General features: G+C 39.5%; 1 pseudogene across 1 annotated transcript; it reads left to right on the plus strand.

The window, feature by feature from the left end:
* The first annotated feature begins 682 nt into the window (after positions 1 to 682).
* Positions 683 to 1,464, plus strand: LOC307065387 (lysine-rich coiled-coil protein 1-like; annotated as a pseudogene). Its single transcript has one exon. The product of its transcript is annotated as a lysine-rich coiled-coil protein 1-like (transcript).
* Positions 1,465 to 19,626: the final 18,162 nt, after the last annotated feature.

Genomic DNA, 19,626 nt, shown 5'->3' on the forward strand with positions numbered 1-19,626 from the left:
TAATGTCCTTAATAATATTATGACAGTATCTCCTTTATTTTTCAACATTCTTTGTACTTAATGGTCATGATTATTGATAGTGATTGTGATTTTCTTGATTAGAATATAAACTCCACAAGGACAACATTTTAAAAATGTTAACTGGGCTAGCGCACCTCGCCGCTATGGCGGCAGTCCTGTCCAGTCAGCCGCTGGTAGTGGCAGCGACTTCCCCTCAGGAAGTCCAATCTCCACCTCCTGCTCCCACCCCACTTGCTTGGCAGCAGAGGCAGTAGTGGTGGCAGCGGTTGTCCCTGCCTCTCCGCCTCTGCCACCTCGGCCTACCCACCGACTGGTGATGTTGGCGGGGAAGGGGACAGTAGTTGTAGATGGCCGCCCCTGCCTCAGAGAAGATACCACGTTGAATGAGCAAAGACTGAACTTTATACAGATACCTTTTGTAAAAGGCTTATAAGGAATAGTGCCATAATTTGAATCACAGTGGATTTCACATTATGAGGTGAATGGGAGTGGAATATTGGACAAAAAATAGATTTTTTAATCTCTGCATCATGGTTTTTAGCTCCTCAGTTGTTGCACAGTTTCACTATTTTGGGAAAGTTCATGCTAAAAAACTGAAGCAATTAATGGGTGAATATGATCAGATTTCTACACCAAGTTCTCAACCTGATAAGGAGAATCCCTTGTCTACCTAATGAAGCATTCAAAGAAGACACCTGACTCTTTTCAAGATGAACTTGAAGATTATATCAAAGCGCAGAAAGCCAGAGGCTTAGAGCCAAAGACTTGTTTCAGAAAGATGAGAGAGGATTATTTGGAAACCTGTGGATACAAAGAAGAGGTTGATTCTAGACCCAGGTGTAGAATGTTTGATCAAAGACTCCCTTATGAACCCGTCCAGACCTACTGAAGACCATGCAATATTTCACAAGCAGTGGAGAAGCGGTTACCTCGGTGGCTACCAGCTCATGAAAGCAGACTGAGACTAGACTCCCTGAGCTATTGTCAATTCACCAGGGACTGTTTCTCAGGAAAACCAGTAGCCCTGAACTTTAGTCAACAAGAATATAACTGTAGCTCATACAGTGTAGAATCTGGAGTTTACAGGCACCTCTCCTTAGAAAACAGTACCAGTGTCCATCAAACTAGTTATAAACAGATACATCAGAAGAGAAAAATGCACCCAGAGGAAGGCTGGGATAAACCAGAAGAGGAGCGGCCCAAGCATAAGAGGAAGAAAGCTTATGAGGAAATAGATTTAGACAAACACAAGAGCATCCAAAGAAACAAAACAGAGGTGGAAACAGAGTCAGTACAGAAAAGCTTAAGAACCGAAAGGATAAAAAAAGCCGAGATGTAGCCTCTAAGAAAGAGGAACGTAAGCATAGAAAAGAGATAAAGGAACAAGGGAAAGAAAGGACAGAAGAGGAGATGCTTTGGGACTAGTCTATCCTTGGATTTTGAAGCTCTTGTATTGGTTCTCCTGAGGTTAAACTGGAAAAAATAGTTGAGGAGCTTGGTTTTACGATGTCCATGTTCATATCGCTCTTTTCATGTGAACAGGTACAAAGGCTAAGTGAACAGAAAACATTTAGTGTACTTTCTCCCCAACATGGAAATTACTTTTCCTCTCTTCTAAAATCATTACTACATTTTTCTTATACATAATGTAACTTCTCTTAATGAGGGTGGCTCTGCTTTATTCATCAAATTGCTATGATGGTGGAAGTATTTTTCCCTTGGGAGGTCATTTATTTTAAATTGGAGGATTAATAGGCTTTACAGAATCTATTTCTTGATTGGGTTTTAGTTTGGGGTGGGTGTTTTTATATTCATTAGCTTTCTCTGTGAAGCAGTTTAGATTGATTTTTTTTCCTTCGTTAGATCTAACTTGCAGTATATTTTCTAGATTGGAAAGTGGGAAATGACATACATTATAATAAGCTTAAGTTACATACAGTTTTAAATGTTTCAAGAAGTCTTGATACAAAATCAGTTTATATTCTGGAAATGTTTATAATATAATAAAGTTCTAATTTCTACCAAAAAATGTTAACTGTTATATCCTAAATATTCAGTAGAGTGCTTGGCACATAGTAGATAATAAATGTCTGTTGAAGTATTATTTAAGGATAACTGGAAAAAAAAAACCCTATATTTGAATAATATGTATTAGCCAGACTAGGCTAAATTGCATTGTCAGTAATAAACAACCTCCAAATATCAGTGGTTTAACATACAAAAGTTTATTTCTTGCTCCTGAAACATATTATTGTGGTTGACAGTGGGCTCTGCATCTGGATTGATGTAGGCTCTGCAGTCTTGTAGCAGCAACATTTGGATTAGAGCTCTGCACTCAGACATCATGGCAGGGGAAGAGAGAGACTTGAGAATCATGCACAGGCTTTTCTCCACTCATGTCTTTGGCCAGAAGCAGTCATATATCTTCATCAAGATGCAAAGTGGTTAGGAAGTGTTGGGAGCAAACAGAATATTGGATGAGTGTTACTGCCTCTGCCACAGCATGATAAATAAACCAGTGCCTAATTGTTACCTGAAGTTGCTGCTAGTAGCTGCTAGGATTATTGTTAGGCCCTTTAGTACACACTTCCAGATGTTAAAAGAACTTCATCCCCTAGGAGGACCATAGGGCAGGCTGTTACGTCACTCACTGGGGTTTCTGGAAATTCACAGTTGTGGCACATTGTTTATAATTTAGAGTGCTCTTTGAACCACATTTTTTTTTTTTTTTTTTTTTTTTTGCGGTACGTGGGCCTCTCTGCTCTGGCCCCTCCCGCTGCAGAGCACAGGCTCCGGACACGCAGGCTCAGCGGCCATGGCTCACAGGCCCAGCCGCTCTGCTGCACACGGGATCCTCCCGGACCGGGTCACGAATCCGCGCCCCCCACATCGTCAGGCGGACCCCCAACCACTGCGCCACCAGGGAAGCCCTTGAACCACATTTGATTGACAGTACCACATGCATAGATTGACCCAAGGTATTGGACCCTATTGGAGGTTAAGAGGGTGGGTCTCCAAAGTGGATTCAGAAGTGAAATCTGAGTGATTATCTCCCCCTTTCAACGGAAACTCCTCTTTATTTCCCAAAATATGGATCTCAGAAGTAAGCGTTATAGAAACCAGTCTAGTTAGGGATCATTTTGCTAGTTCTGCCAAGGATGCTGGGGTTACCCTCCACACTGATGGTATTCTTGGGACCCTGGTCCATCTTTTATAAGGTAGCCAGATCTCATTCCTGGAACTGATATATCTTGCATTGACTTATCAAGGGATTTCCATCTCTAAAGAGAAACCTCGTGCTAGCCACTAAGACAATATTGTCACTTCTTTACATGCTTATGTGAAGGCATGTAATGTTCTAATACATCTTTTAGGTCTCTATTTCTGAGTAAAATCTGTTGAATATATATAATTTATTTTTAGGCTATTCTTTCCATAATGATGTGCATAGTCTACAAAATGATTCATAACCCTATGCATATAAGTTAAGAACAGAGTCATTCACCCAGTAAATGTTTGAGAAGCAACTCTGCATCAAGAATGAGGATAATTGATTATAACTATTGGATACACAAAGATGAATGAGACATAATGACTACCTTTGAGATGCTCAAATGCTGGCTAGAGAAAGACATGTCAATAGATAATTCTGGTACATTGAGATTACTACTATAATTTAGGATAAAAGTGATTCAGGGAAAGGATTGTTCCTCCCCTGTATTTTCAGGCTTTTCAGCCATTGCAGCTGACTTTTGAAAGTAAGTACTTTCTATCTGAGGCAGAGAATATTCCAAGGCAGATGGGAGCACTATGAAATATAAGAGGAGAAGCCTAGGTAAAGTTAAGAAGCTATAAAAGTTCATTACATGTCTGGGAACCTAGGAGAAAAACAATAGATTAGAATATTGTGTTCTTGTGAGAGTATAGAGATGTGTGGCTGCTGTAATAATGGCTTCTAAGGAATCATGCCTCCTGGAAGACTCATTTTGTATAATCTTCTCTCATGTTGGGGTTTGACCATGTGATATATAGAGGCTGGACAAGCACTCATGCACAAGACTTGCCTGGTTGGAGCCCTGAGACTGTCATGGCTGAAGAAGCCCAGATTAGCCATTAGAGATCTCATGGAGAAGGAGTAGCAACATGGAAAGAGATCCCAATGAAAGAGAGACTATGTGGAGAGAGATCCCATGGAGAGGGAGACCATGTGGAGGGAGATTCATAGAGAGAGACCACATGTCTCATATCCCAGAGAAAGACAAGGACGGACACACACACACATACACACACACGCACACACATACACACATTGCATATGCAGAGAGATCTCATGAAAGGAGAGAGACCATGTGAAGATATGAGTCTCTGGAGGAATCCATCTCCAGTTGACAAGCAGGCTGAATGCAGTCATATGTATGAACTCAAGCAAAAATCAACATGAGCACCATGCAGCTAACCAACAAACTTGTGGAAAGTAATAAACTTTGTAGTTTTAAGCTACTAAGTTTTGGAATGATTTCTTATGAAACAATAGATAACAGATACAGAAAGTAACTTTATTTAGTTATTTATTCAGCAATTATTTATGGAGTGTATTGAGTATCTCCTATGTGCCAGGAACTCTGATAGATCAAGACTGCATTTTGCAGGGCCTTTTATTTCTTGGTAAGGAGTCAGCTTTTGCCTGGACTAACTCTAGCGCTACAAATGTCATTGTTGTTATTTAAATTGAGGGCTTCATCATATCTTACCTATTGTAATAATGTTCCAATTGTTCTCTCTTTCATTTCTGCTTTTTTCCAAAACACAAACATGTTCCTTGTTATTATCCTGTTTAAACCTCTTTAATGGCTTATCATAACCTTCAGGTCAATTTTTAGACTCTTTTATGTATATCACCTAATACCATTTATATCCTCTTCTCCAATGTCCAATAACGTAGTTCCCTAAATAAGCTATGCTTACCTAGGTATTAGAACCTTTGCACATGTTGTTGTCTTGGCCTAGAAGGCCTTCTCTCATTTGTTTGCATGGAAAAAGCTTATATATGCTTCCAGACACAGTAAAATCTATACACTCCTCTTCAATACCTCCATGTGGAATTGCTCACTCTTTTGCATTTTATGCTACCACTGACCATTGCATATTACTCTAATAACATACACTTGCCACATTATGTTGATATGCTATTTTCCCTTCTAGATTGTGAGCTCCTTGAAGGCAAGAGATTTTATCTTTCTTCCATATTTCTTACTTTTTTACAGTGAGCTCTTAATTCCTAGCATATAGTAGATACTCTACAAATATTACTTGAGTAATGTCTTTATTTTATAGGCTGTAGAAAATCAATGACTATTTTATTAGAAGGAATTTTAGAAAATTAATCCATGCATCAATGTGAAAGAGGAAAAAACAAAGGCAAATTTAACCATTTCTTAAACCATTTAACCATTTTACTTCCATGGCCAAGGTGAGACATGAGGATTGCAAAAACTAACGCAGTAGGAGCATGGAGGAGGGGATCTACATAAAAGACCCATCAGAGGTAGAATGGCCATGACATGGTGGAAACCTCCTAAACGTGGAGAAAGAGGAAAAGTGGATAACTGAAAAAACTTTGCCATTTCTAGCTTGGACAAATAGGTAGATAATGATGCCATTAAAATAGATAGAAAATAGCAGAAGAGGAGCAGGTTTAGAGAGGAAGAAGGAGATAATTATCAGTATACTGCCTGTTGAGAGTGAACTTCAAGGTTTTTGCAACTCTCCCTGGTAAGGAAACTGTTAGTTACAATGAGGGTGACTCTATTGGCAGAAAGCTGGAAATCACTGTGGCACTAGAAAATCCTTGTGAAAGATGATCTGGTTGGACTAGTCCTCAGGAACACTGACTAAAGGGAAATGACCTAGATCAGTAAATTTCTCCCAAGCTGAATTTGATATACAAGCAGTTGGGTTTTATGCCACAACTTACAATTGCAATTTCTTTAAGAAAATTTATTGTCTATTTATACCTAAATAGACAGTAATAGCCCCATTTTAGGGATGCTAAGACTGAGGTAATTCTTATTACACAGAATAAGAGTGGTCACTTACTTAATTGGGCATGCAGTTGGTAGCTCCTACAACAGCAATGGCAAGTTAGAAATGATTCTCCAGAAATTTTATCCATGTGTGACAAGACTGCAACACTGTCTCTTCTATTCTTCTTCAGTCACTTATTGTTTAATAACAATAATCCAACAGCTAGAATATCAAACTAGTATCCTTTTCCTCTGACTGGAAGTCACCCTTCCTGACAAGACTTCAGTTCTGTGTTTCTTACATCACCAGGGTCATAGATAAAGAGCTTCAAGTAATATGTTGCCTATGACAGCACCCTCTTCTCATGCTAATTGCTCTGGGCAAGTTGGTCTTCCTTTTACAATTTTTCTCAGAGACAATTTAGATAATAATGAATTCATGAGAAATCTGCTTACTAGAGAAGGGAGTTGAGAAATGAAACTATGTATTATTTCTTTAGAGTATTTCTTACTATAAAAAAGAGGAAAATCTAACCAGAGTTTGTGGGGTATCAAAAAATAACATGAAAACAACACTTCAAAGACTTGAATTTTGTGATAGTGCAGCAAAGAAACACTTGATGCATCTGCAAAGCAAAGTTAAACAGATCAAATAGAGGCGGTCAAAACAAAAATTAAAAAGGCTGAATACCAAACTTAGAGTCTGCATTTTAACATGGGTCCCAATTGTATTGCTGTATGAATGAAAAAGAGATCAGAGACTCTTATGATAAAATATATCAAGAAGCAGTAATATGTTGGTAACTGCTATTTGTAGTTTCTCTCTCTCACATTGTTTTGCTTAAAGTGACAGTATAGGCTCACAATAGATTTATTCTCCCTCTGCTTGTCACTATTCCAGAGAGACAGCTCATGACATTCTTCTGATTCCTATAATAGGTTAATGCTACAGTGAAATCTGGGGGTCGACTGAGTTAGCTCTCAGAGGATACAAGTGTCATCACCCAAAAAAACACTTACACAGCCCCAACATATAATCCTGACGTAGCTGGAAGCCTGTGCATTAGCTAGGAGAATGCATCTACCTCCATCCCTATCACAGAGACTGCACTTGGGAAATTGTACACCAGTCTCCTTGTACTGTATCAACGAGACGGAGCATATCCTGTAACTGGAGCCTCAGCTGATGCTTGTGATAACTCAGGAACATATAACATCCACTCTCTCTGTAATTTAGGTAGCACTATGTTGGAGGCTAGTGATAAGTTAGGTGATATAGTGAAATTAAGTCCTTTAGGCAGTGCATATCTTATGTCAGTTTGTTCTGAAGCTGTGTTTAGTTTCAAGATGAGTAGTCCTGGCTTTTCAATTGCCTGTAAGTTAAATCAAGTCAGAAATATTCCTTGAAAGAGTTGATTTTATTAAGAGAAGCATGCCAATGGCTGTGATGAATACAGACAATATATTTCCAGAGAATGGCAAAGAGCACAAAGCCCTTAACATGGTCAATGGTTGTGAAACATTTTAAATTTGATTTTAGCTACTAATATAAATTCATGTTTTTGCTGTTTTAATTTTTTTTCTTTTTTTTGCGGTGTGTGGGCCTCTCACTGTTGTGGCCTCTCCCGTTGCAGAGCACAGGCTCCGGACGGGCAGGCTCAGCGGCCATGGCTCACGGGCCCAGCCTCTCTGTGGCATGTGGGATCTTCCCGGACCAGGGCACGAACCCGTGTCCCCTGCATCGGTAGGTGGACTCTCAACCTCTGCACCAACAGGGAAGCCCTTAATTTTGTTTTTAAAACTTAGTTGATCAAGTTAAAAAATGTATTTTCCAAGAGTAGCCATGAGTTGATCGTCATAATAGTTTGATGATGGGTTTATTTTCCTATTCTACCTTTATTATTTTATTTTATTATTCTATTCTATTTCTACTTTTGTAGGGCTTTTTTATTATTGAAAATAAAATATGTCCTCTAGCTAGATTTTTCAAATAGCCAATGAACTTATGCTGCTGCAAATTCAAATTTGCAAATTTGAAACTATAACTTTATGTCTAATGAAATCTCTGCGTGGATATAAACTTTTTCATTGTATTTCTACTTGCCTATCTGTCAGTGATTTGGTCCTTTGGTTAATTTGGTCTTTGATATATTTAAGGAAGATAGGAGAATATATTTAATTAATGCATGATACTAATTTAGATATTTAAATTCAAGACAAGTAAAATATAGTTCTTATTTTCATGGAGCTTATAGTCTATTTTTGAAGACAGATAAATGCCAAAAATCAGACTTTGATAAGTATTTTAGTAAAGGTTGTTCTGTGAGAGTTAATTTCAATAGGCTTAGAATTAGCCTGAGCTGTTCTCCTTGTCTGTTTATGGCACTGACCCCAAGTCAGTAAAAGTATTGTTCTGTAATGATTAGTCTGAAGAGTTTCAGGTGTTTTGTGTCATTGTTTATTGGTAATGGCAAGATTGATATGTTGTGCCTGGACTTGGTGAGACCCCTGGAAGAATCTGCTGTTTGAGCAGATTAAACAAAAAGAATATGCCTATATGACCAGTAAAAAAACAAAAAACAAAAAACCCAAAACCCTAGTGATGACTTCATTTTAGCATCTCTGGTTCCAGAGTGTTCAGTGTCATAATGATGGTTCCTGATTCAAGAGAGAAGGTACATCCTGCCATGGCCCTCACAAAGGGAGGACAATAGGATTTTGCACTTGGTTTCTCCAGAACCCCTGCTATGAGATAGTCTTTGATTATGATGCATATTCTTACTTGAATGCTATAGCTGTATTGTATCAATTTCTTGCAATAAACTGTAGACTTGTAAGCATTGTTATTTTGGGTCCTGTAAGTCTTCTTGATTGGACAATTAAAACTTGTATGACTTATACCATTAGTGAGAAGTCCCAATGTGGGTGGGGCTAATGGAAAAGAAACTGATTTTGTGTTTACATGCTGTGTGTATAGACCCATAAGTGCTTCACGTGGAAGGTAGGGTCTGGGGAAATTAATACTTATTTTTAAAGGAAGATAGAGTAGATAGAATGGTGCAACAAGTCAGAAATAGCTTGGGCAAAGGCATGACACATTCCAGGAAACATTCAATGTGAGTTGGAAAAAATCTGGAGCTCAAATCTGAGCTCAATCCTAGAGATACAGTGCTGGGAATCACTAGCTGAGGGAGTGGATAATATTGTCCAAAGGGAGACTGTGGTATGAGATAACAGCTGAAAACTAAGTCTCACTGATGATCTGTATTGGTAGAGAAATTCCAAAGAAAATAAAGTTTCAGAAACTAAGGAAAGAGCTAGTTCATCAAAATGTTGAAACTAGTAGCGAGTTCAAGAAGAATGGGTATGGTGAAGAGATTTTTGAATTTTTTATACAAGAAGGTTGAAGAAAGGTTTCAATTCAGAAGGAAATGGAAGAGAAATTTGGTGATGAAAGGAAATGAGAGAGATGAGGTTAGAGCTTGAAAAGGAAGAGGGTTGATGGAAAATTTGTTTACAGCTGGTGAAGAACTGAAATGCCTGGCAACTAAGGGAAAAGATCTAGAAGAAGGGACAAGTTGAAGTGTAAGAGATGGGAAGAATTGATGGACAATGTCTTGAACTGGAGGATGAAGATAAAATCAAGAGGATGCTATTTCTTCTGTGAAAGAAGAGAAAGAAGAAGATATTAGTTGTATAAAAAGTAAAATGGAACATGCATTTTATGGGCCAAACTGTTTGGAACCTTAAGATAAGTATTTTGCCATTTTAAATATCAGATAGCATGTAGGCGTACTGCATGATATATGAGAGGGGCTTTAGGTTATCCTGGAGTTTAAAACTCTTACCAATCCTTACCAATCTATATTTGCATTTTCATGAATAACAAGCATTTTCTCCTGGGTTCAGACTTTATTTAGGCCATCTTACTTTGCTCTTTTAAGTGTTTTCTAGCAGTGGCTTTTCAGGCTTTTGATACCTTCTGTGTCCATACACTGAGATACAATACGAGGGTGGAGAGAGGCAGGTTTTTAACAAATGTATCTATCGAAGTTGGTAGGTCTCCAAACTGACTTTCTATATTATAATATTTTCTTTAGCTTGTTCCTCAAATTAATTCACTGGTTCTCCTAAAATTAATCTTAATACATTATATTTGGTAATTTTCCATTTTTAACTTGTAACCTATTATTTTGCATATAAAATTTTAATTTTCTTTACATATAACAGAGCACTTATGCTTTCAGCCAAATGGAATAATAAGGACTAGATTTACCATCTTATCTAAAGAAACCAAAAACAGGCAAATTATAAGGAGCAACAAATTTTAAAGCTTTAGACAAAAGGAAATGAAGGACAGTGATCTATGAGAGATGAAAAAAATGAGATGTCTCATATGATTACCCAAGTTTTTATTTTTTGCTTTGAGAGAGTGTTTAGGGCATGGTACAGGAAGGAGGAACCCAGGCAGAAGCATGACAGAATCCCTGGGTTAAAGATCCAAAACTGAGTTCAGGGAGATCAGAGAGGCTAGAATTGACAAGACAGAGTGCTATAAAGGAGTGATGTGCAAAAAAGAGAACTCTAAAGATCCTCAGATTCTCTTTCTTGAGTAGTCAAATGAGTACTAATCAGCACATATGTCTTAGGAAGCTACTTGAGTCTGGAGAAAGAACTGCCTGAAAGTATTAGAGTTCAGTGCTCAGTGCTCACAGAAGCCAGAATGAAAAGCCTCATGATTCATGGGACATTGTGTAGACTATACAGAGGGGCCTTTGTAATGAGGAATAATTAGCCCCAGTTTGAGCTTCAGTCTTGCCTAACAAATCTTAAAAGCAAGATGTGAAAGGATCAAATTGTTTCCAACAGTTTACAGCTTGTGTCCCAGAAAAAGGCTCAATATATGCAGGTGTACAAAAACACCTGGGATCTAACAAGGTAAATTTTACAATGTCTGGCATTTAATTAAAAGTTACCAGTCAAATAAAGAAACAGAAAAACACAGTTGACCTTGAGCAATGTGGGGGTTAGGGAAGCCAAACTTCCATTAAATCACATATAACTTTAGAGTCAGCCCTCAGTATCTGGGATTTTGTATCCATGAACTCAACCAAACTTGGATCGTGTAGCATTATAGTATGTATTTAGTGAAAGAAATCTGAACCTGTGCATTCAAACCCATGTTGTTCAAGGGTCAGTTGTATCACCCATAATGAGTAGATAACTTAATCAATCAAAACCAACCGGGAATTGGCATAGATATTAGGATTAGCAAACAATGACATTAAAGCATTTATTATAACAATATTCCATTTGTTCAAAAAGTTAAGTTGAGACATGAAAGCTATAAAAAAGCCCAAATTGAATTTCTAAAGATCAAAACTACAATGTGTGAAGTAAAAAATAAACTGGGTAGAATTAATGGCAAATTAGACATTGCACAAGAAAATATTAATAAACTTGAATGCAGAACAATAGAAACAAAAATAAAGAACACAGAAGAACGAGAATTAAATAAATATTAAGAGAGCATCAGTGAGCTATGAGATAATTTCAAGTGCCCTATAATATGTGTAATTGGAGTTCCTGAAGGAGAGGACAGAAGTGGGGACAGAAAAAATTTTGAAAAATTAATGGCCAAAAATTTTTCCAAATTTAATGAAAAGAATAAATCCACAGATTCAAGAAGCTCAAAAAACTCCAAGTTCATAAGCATGAAAACTCTGTACCAAGGTGTATCATAATCAAATTTCTCAAAGTCAGTGATAAAGAGAAAATCTTAATAGGATGCAGAGAAAAAATGTTATGTACAGTGTAACAAAGATAAATATGGCAGCATATTTTTTATCAGAAACAATATGTGATAAGTCAATGGAGAAGTATCTTTAAAGTACTGAAAAGATAAAAGATCAAACCAGAGTACTATAACCCATGAAAATATCTTTGGTTATCAGCAGTTTGACCTGGACATTGTTTTCTTTGTATTTGTCTCATAGGGGTTCACTGAACCTCTGGTATACATAAATTTATGTTTTTCTTCAAACTTGGGGAATACGTGGCCATTATTTCTTCAAATATTTTTTGGCCCATTTTCTCTCTTATCTCCTTCTGAAAATTCAATTACACTATGTTAGACCATTTTCTATTGTCCCACAGATCTCTGAGGCTCTGTGTATTTTTCTTTTCAGTATCTCTCTCTCTTTTTCAGTTTGGATAATTGCATTGACCTATATTAAAGTTTAGTGATTTTGTCTTCTATTTCCTATCTAATGTACCCATCCAGTATATATTTTATTTCAAGAATTGTACTTTTTTTTTTTTTTTGGCTGCACTGTGCAGCTTGCAGGATCTTAGTTCCCCAACCAGGGATTGAACCCATGCCCTCTGCAGTGGAAGCAAGGAGTCCTAATGACTGGGCTACCAGGGAATTCCCAAGAATGGTACTTTTTAATGTTATCATTTCCATTTAGTTCTTCTTTATTTATTTTTTATAATTAATTTTTATTGGTGTATTGTTGCTTTACATCTGGTTCTTCTTAGTTTTTCTTTCTTTGTTAAGATTCTCCATGTGTTTATTCATTATAACCATCTTTTCATTTAAATCCTTGACCATATTTATTCTAGATGATTTAAAGTCTTTATCTGGAAATTCAAAATCTGGGTCATTGTAAGTTTGATTTATATTCTTTTTTTTTTTTTTTTCCAAATCAAGCGTCATATTTTCTGGTCTCTTCACACATGGCTAGTAATTGACTAAAGGATATTGTTTAGAGTTTGGGTTTTTCATTGTTTTGTCTTTCTTTAACAGGTGTTTCTTTTTGTTTTGGCGTGCAGTAAGTATACTGGTTGATCAGTCCACTCTTTTTGAATGTTGTTTAAAAGCCCAGTCCAGGCAGCTAAAAGCATTCTCTACACTAGTAATAGAGTAGCCATATTGTGAGGATTCTTAAGATGCCATATAGAGATGTTGCCTGGAGGGAAGGAGGGAGAAATCAAGGGAGGAAGGGAAGAAAAGAGAGGGAGAGAGAGAGAGAGAAAGGGGAGGGGAGGGGAGGAGAGGACATATGTGTGGCCTGGCCAGTGCCTAAATGTTTCAGGCATATCAACTAGGGTGCTAGATACTGGTGTGAATGAAGGAGGTGTACTGAACATCTGGCATAGCTGAATCATCAGCCACAGCCACCATCTGATTGCAAGTGCATGAGAAACTCAGAATGAGTTATAAGTCCATTCAAATCATGGAACCACGAGATATTAAAAAAAATTATTTTTTTTAAGCAATGAAGTTTATCGGTAATTTGTTGAGCAGCCATGGATAACCAGACAATTATAATAATGATTGCTGCAATTGAAATAAGCTGTTTATGTCTAAATGACTGTTGCTTGTGGTGAGCTTTTTAGTCTCCAAAATGACAGACTCTACTAATTATTTTACTATTAAAGAGTTGTGATTATATTAAAAGTTTGAAATAACATTTACTTGTACTTGATGCTTATCAGGAAGCACTCAATTTAGGGGTTGAAATGACCTGATGTTTCAGTTGAAATTATTGAATAATTTCCATGATTTTACTGTAGAACTTAGAGATTTGCTTCATTGATCAATTTGTAAACCAAATTCTATGGGTTGACTTGAAGAATCAGATGATTGTACTTTTATTTCTGATAAGTTTATTTCTATTTATAATCATATTATTTTAATCAATATGTTATGAACTATGATTGATTGTTCAGGGAAAAAAAACAATAAAAGTGTTGATGTTTTAAAAATTATACCCATGAATACTGTTGAGTTGTGAATATGGCTACTATTTTAGAAATCTGTTTCAAATTGTTTATCCCAAGCCTCACTGATAGAACTATTTCTCTGTTCAAATGGAACCCTATTCTATTGATTATTGTGTGGCAAGTTTGTCTGCCTGCTGAGGGTGTTTGTAAGAAACTCTCAATAGTTGTATCCGCTATTTTGAAGTTTTGATTTAGTATGTTCTTACCAGTGTTTCCTATTCTTTCTGCCTTACTCTTTCATGTTGTCATCTGATAAGTGCTGCTTAGGTATTCTTTGGTTACTTGTGTGCCAGATATGTTCTGAACAACTGAGAAGAATTATTTTTTATGCTGGTAAATTGGCTTTGCTGTATAATATTGTTGCTGGTGATTACGGTGTAAAAAAAATGTTTTCATCAGTTATCAACTCAACTCTAAAAAAAATTGAAAATGTGATACATACAAATTTTCCTTAAATAATAAATGTTTCCTTTAAATAATAAATGTTTACATGTAAGTATAAAAGTAGTATATAACAACATGTGAAACAAAATAGTTATGATTCATAATTTCCACCATCTACTTTTATTTATGGCGGACACTAGTTTAGTAAGCAGAGATTATAGTCCAGATAATGGATGCACACTATTACTGTCAATTGAGTAGGTTGCTACATAGTATGAACATCTAGGCTGGATTTTATTTGTGGTCATATATAATCAGAAACCTGATAACACTACATCAACTTAGAAGCCTATAGGGCTCATCTGTAGCTGAGCAAGTGATCAATCATACAATAAACAAGTTTCTTAAAAATTATAAAGAGAGTAGTGGCCAAGATGGCAGAGTAGGAAGGCACTGAACTCACCTCCTCTCATGGGCACACCAAAATTACAACTACTTACAGAGAAACTATTGATGAGAAAGACTGGAAGACTAGTGGAAAAGACTTTCTGCAACTAAAGATATAAAGGAGGAGCCACAATGAGAAGAATAAGAGTGGTGGAGACTCAATATAGTCAGGACATACATCTAGTGAGAAACCCACAAACAGGAGGATAATTACAATTGCAGAAGCTCTCCCCAAAGAATGAGGGTGTCTGAGCTCCATTTCAGACTACCCAGGCTGGGGATCCTGCATGAGGAAAACAAGCTTCCAGAGCATTTGGCATTGAAGGTCAGCAGGGCTTACTTTCAGGGGAGATAGAGTGTGGTGGAAAATAGAGACACCACTCTTGATGGGTGCACACAAAATTGCACACCCTCTGGGACCCAGGGAAGAAGCAGTAATTTGAAAGGAGGCTGGGTCAGCCTCACCTGCTGATCTTAGAGAGACTCCCGAGAGGAAAGAGGCAGCTAGAGGTCACCCTAGGGACACAGACAACTGGTGACAGGCATTTTGGAGAACCCGTTCTACCTTGAGGACACTGGTGCTGTCAAGTGTCGTTTTGGAATCTTCCCTATGGCTTATAAGCACAAGGACCCAGCTCTACCTCCCAGGCTGTTAGCACCAATACTGGGATGTCTCAGGACAAGCAACTAGCCAGGCAGGGACACAGACACATCTACCAGCAAGCCAGCTGCCTTAAGAGCCCTTAAGCCCAGAGCCACCCTGAGACACAACTCTGTCCACCAGAACCTGGGCTCACACACCAGACGGCCAATACTAGTCCTTGGATCAGCCTCACCCACGAGTGGGCAGGCACCAGCACCAGGATCCTCCAGGCTGAGCCCTGCCCATCAGCCTACACAGCAACATTAGGATCCACAGGGCCTTGCAACCAGGGATCCCAGGAACCACCTATGCCTATCAGTGGGCTGGCACTAGTCCTGGGACCTGGCCTCAAGCACCAGTGTTTGGGAACCAGCACCAGAGCCCCCACAGTCCCACAGTCTGCCATGTCAGTACCCAACCCACCCACCAGCAAGCTGGGATCAGCCCCGAGGCCTTGGGCCCTGGACCTGTCCACCAGTAGGCTAACACCAACTCTGGGAAACCTTGGATCCCTCAGCCAGCCACCTTGGGATCTGGCCTCAACCACCATTGTGCCAACATGAGCTCTGGAACACCTAGGGCACTCAGGCAGGGACCCTGGGACCTGGCTGTGCCTACCAGCACACTGGCACTAGCCCCAGGAACTCCTGGGCCCCATCCTCACTCACCAGCTGGCTGATACAAGTTTTGCAACACCTTGGACCCCTTAGTCAGCCACGCTAGGATTCATTCCCACTCATCAGCAGGCTGACACACACTTTGGGACAATCCAGACCACACAGCCAGCTGTGTCAGGAGCCAGTCCTGCACACTAGCAGGGTGACACTAGATCCAGTATCCCCAATGCCTCAACCACTTACCCCAGAACCTAGCCCTACACACCAGCAGCTGGCAACCTTCACACAAGGGAGGGCTTGAGAACCAACTGGAATGGGGGCCAGCCACATCCACCAGACCACCCAGAGTAGTCAGCCTGCCAAAATGGAAGGACCCATGCAGTCCAAAAAGGGGGAACCCCTAGAGCATATAGTTCTGGTGACCAGAGGGAGATGCATAGGATGTCTCCTGCAAATGGCCAACTCTCCAAGGTTGGGAAATGTAACCAACCTACCAGATACATAGACATAAACACAGCAAATTAGGCAAAATGAGGTAACAGAAGAATATGTTCAAAATAAAGGAACAAGATAAAACCTCAGAAGAAGAACTAAGTGAAATAGAGATAAACAATTTACCCAATAAATAGTTCAAGGTAATGATTATAAAGATGTTCAAAGAACATGGGAGAATATTGGATGAACAGAGTAAGAAGTTAGAAGATTTAACAAAGAGTTAGAAAATATAAAGAGGAACCAAAAAAAGATAACAATACAATAACTGAAATAAAAAATACACCAGAAGGAAGCAACAATAGATAAGATGATACAGAGGAATGGAACAATGAGATGGAAAACAGTTGTGGAAATCACTCAGGCCAAACAAAAAAATGAACAAAAAGAAATAAGGACAGATAGGCACCCACCCAGCTCTTGGTTCCTGGTGGCTCGCACGATACACCAGAAATACAGCTAAACGTGGAACAACTCCTACAGAACACCTACTGTATGCTGGCAGAAGACCTCAGACCTCCCAAAAGGCAAGAAACTCCCCCACGTACCTGGGTAGGGAAAAGTGGAGAGATTCCTGCACAGAGGATCGGTGTCAACCGGCACTCACCAGCCCGAGAGGCTTGTCTGCTCGCCCGCCGGGGTGGGCGGGGCTGGGAGTTGAGGCTCGGGCTTCGGTCGGAGCGCAGGGAGAGGACTGGGGTTGGCGGCATGAACACAGCCTGAAGGGGCTAATGCGCCACACCTAGCCGGGAGGGAGTCCGGGAAAAAGTTTGGACCTGCCGAAGAGGCAAGATATTTTTTCTTCCCTCTTTGTTTCCTGGTGCATGAGGAGAGGGGATTAAGAGCACTGCTTGGAGGAGCTCCAGAGACGGGCATGAGCTACGGCTGAAAGCGCGGACCCCAGAGACAGGCGTGGGACGCTGGGGCTGCTGCCACCAACGTGAGGCATGTGTGCGAGCGCAGGTCACAGACCATGCCCCACTTCCCGGGAGCCTGTGCAGCACGTCACTGCCGGGGTCCCGGATCCAGGGACGGCTTCCCTGGGAGAATGCACGGCATGCCTCGGGCTGGTGCAACTTCACGCCGGCCTCTGCCGCTGCAGGTTCCACCTGCACTCCGTGCCCCTCCCTGCCCCCTGGCCTTAGTGAGCCAGAGTCCCCGAAGAAGCTGCTCCTTTAACCCTGTCCTGTCTGAGCGAAGAACAGACGCCCTCCAGCGACCTACATGGAGAGGTGGGGCCAAATCCAAAGCTGAGACCCGGGAGCTGTGAGAACAAAGAAGAGAAAGGGAAATCTCTCCCAGTAGCCTCAGAAGCAGCAGATTAAAACTCCAAAATCAACTTGATGTACCCTGCATCTGTGGAATACATGAATAGACAACGAATCATTCCAAATTGTGGAGCAAGGAGTCAGTGCTGTGCCTATGAGGTGGGAGAGCCAACTTCAGGGCACTGGTCCACAAGAGACCTCCCAGCTCCACATAATATCAAACGACGAAAATCTTCCAGAGATCTCCATCTCAACACCAGCACCCAGCTTCACGCAACGACCAGCAAGCTACAGTGCTGGACATCCTATGCCAAACAACTAGCAAGACAGGAACACAATGCCACCCATTAGAAGAGAGGCTGCCTAAAATCATAAAAAGTCCACAGACACCCCAAAATACACGACCAGACATGGACCTGTCCACCAGAAAGACAAGATCCAGCCTCATCCACCAGAACACAGGCACTAGTCCCCTCCACCAGGAAGCCTACACAACACACTGAACCAACCTTAGCCACTGGGGACAGACACCAAAAACAACGGGAACTACGAATCAGCAGCCTGCAAAAAGGAGACCCCAAACACAGTAAGAGAAGCAAAATGAGAAGACAGAAAAACACACAGCCGGAGAAGGAGCAAGATAAAAACCCACCAGACCTAACAAATGAAGAGGAAATAGGCAGTCTCCCTGAAAAAGAATTCAGAATAATGATAGTAAAGATGATCCAAGATTCTATTTCCAAGATCCAAAATCTTGGAAATAGAATAGACAAAATGCAAGAAACAGTTAACAAGGACCTAGAAGAATCAAAGATGAATCAAGCATCGGTTAAAAACACAATAAATGAAATGAAAAATACTCTAGATGGGATCAATAGCAGAATAACTGAGGCAGAAGAACAGAAAAGTGAGGTGGAAGATAAAATAGTGGAAATAACTGATGCAGAGCAAAATAAAGAAAAAAGAATGAAAAGAAGAGAGGACAGTCTCAGAGACCTCTGGGACAACATTAAATGCACCAACATTCGAATTAAAGGGGTTCCAGAAGAAGAAGAGAAAAAGAAAGGGACTGAGGAAGTATTTGAAGAGATTATAGTTGAAAACTTCCCTAATATAGGAAAGGAAATAGTTAATGAAGTCCAGGAGGCACAGAGAGTCCCATACAGAATAAATCCAAGGAGAAATATGCCAAGACACATATTAATCAAACTGTCAAAAATTAAACACAAAGAAATCATATTAAAAGCAGCAAGGGAAAAACAACAAATAACACACAAGGGAATCCCCATCAGGTTAACAGCTGATCTCTCAGCAGAAACTCCACAAGACAGAAGGGAGTGGCAGGACATAATTAAAGTGATGAAGGAGAAAAACCTGCAACCAAGATTACCCTACCCAGCAAGGATCTCATTCAGATTTGATGGAGAAATTAAAAGCTTTAAGACAAGCAAAAGCTGAGAGAGTTCAGCACCACAAAACCAGCTTTACAACAAATGCTAAAGGAACTTCTCTAGGCAAGAAACACAACAGAAGGAAAATACCTACAATAATGAACCCAAAACAATTAAGGAAATGGGAATAGGAACATACATATCAATAATTACCTTAAATGTAAATGGACTAAATGCTCCAACCAAAAGACACAGATTGGATGAATGGATACAAAAACAAGACCGATATATATGCTGTCTACAAGAGACCCACTTCAGACCTAGAGACACATACAGATTGAAAGTAAGGGGATGGAAAAAGATATTCCCTGCAAATGGAAATCAAAAGAAAGCTGGAGTAGCAATTCTTATATCAGAAAAAATAGACTTTAAAATAAAGACTATTAGAAGAGACAAAGAAGGACACTATGTAATGATAAAGGGATCAATCCAAGAAGAAGATATAACAATTGTAAATATTTATGCACCCAACATAGGAGCACCTCAATACAT

The sequence above is a fragment of the Hyperoodon ampullatus genome, assembly GCF_949752795.1.
Source record: "Hyperoodon ampullatus genome assembly, chromosome: 17".
NCBI classification, from domain to species: domain Eukaryota; kingdom Metazoa; phylum Chordata; class Mammalia; order Artiodactyla; family Ziphiidae; genus Hyperoodon; species Hyperoodon ampullatus.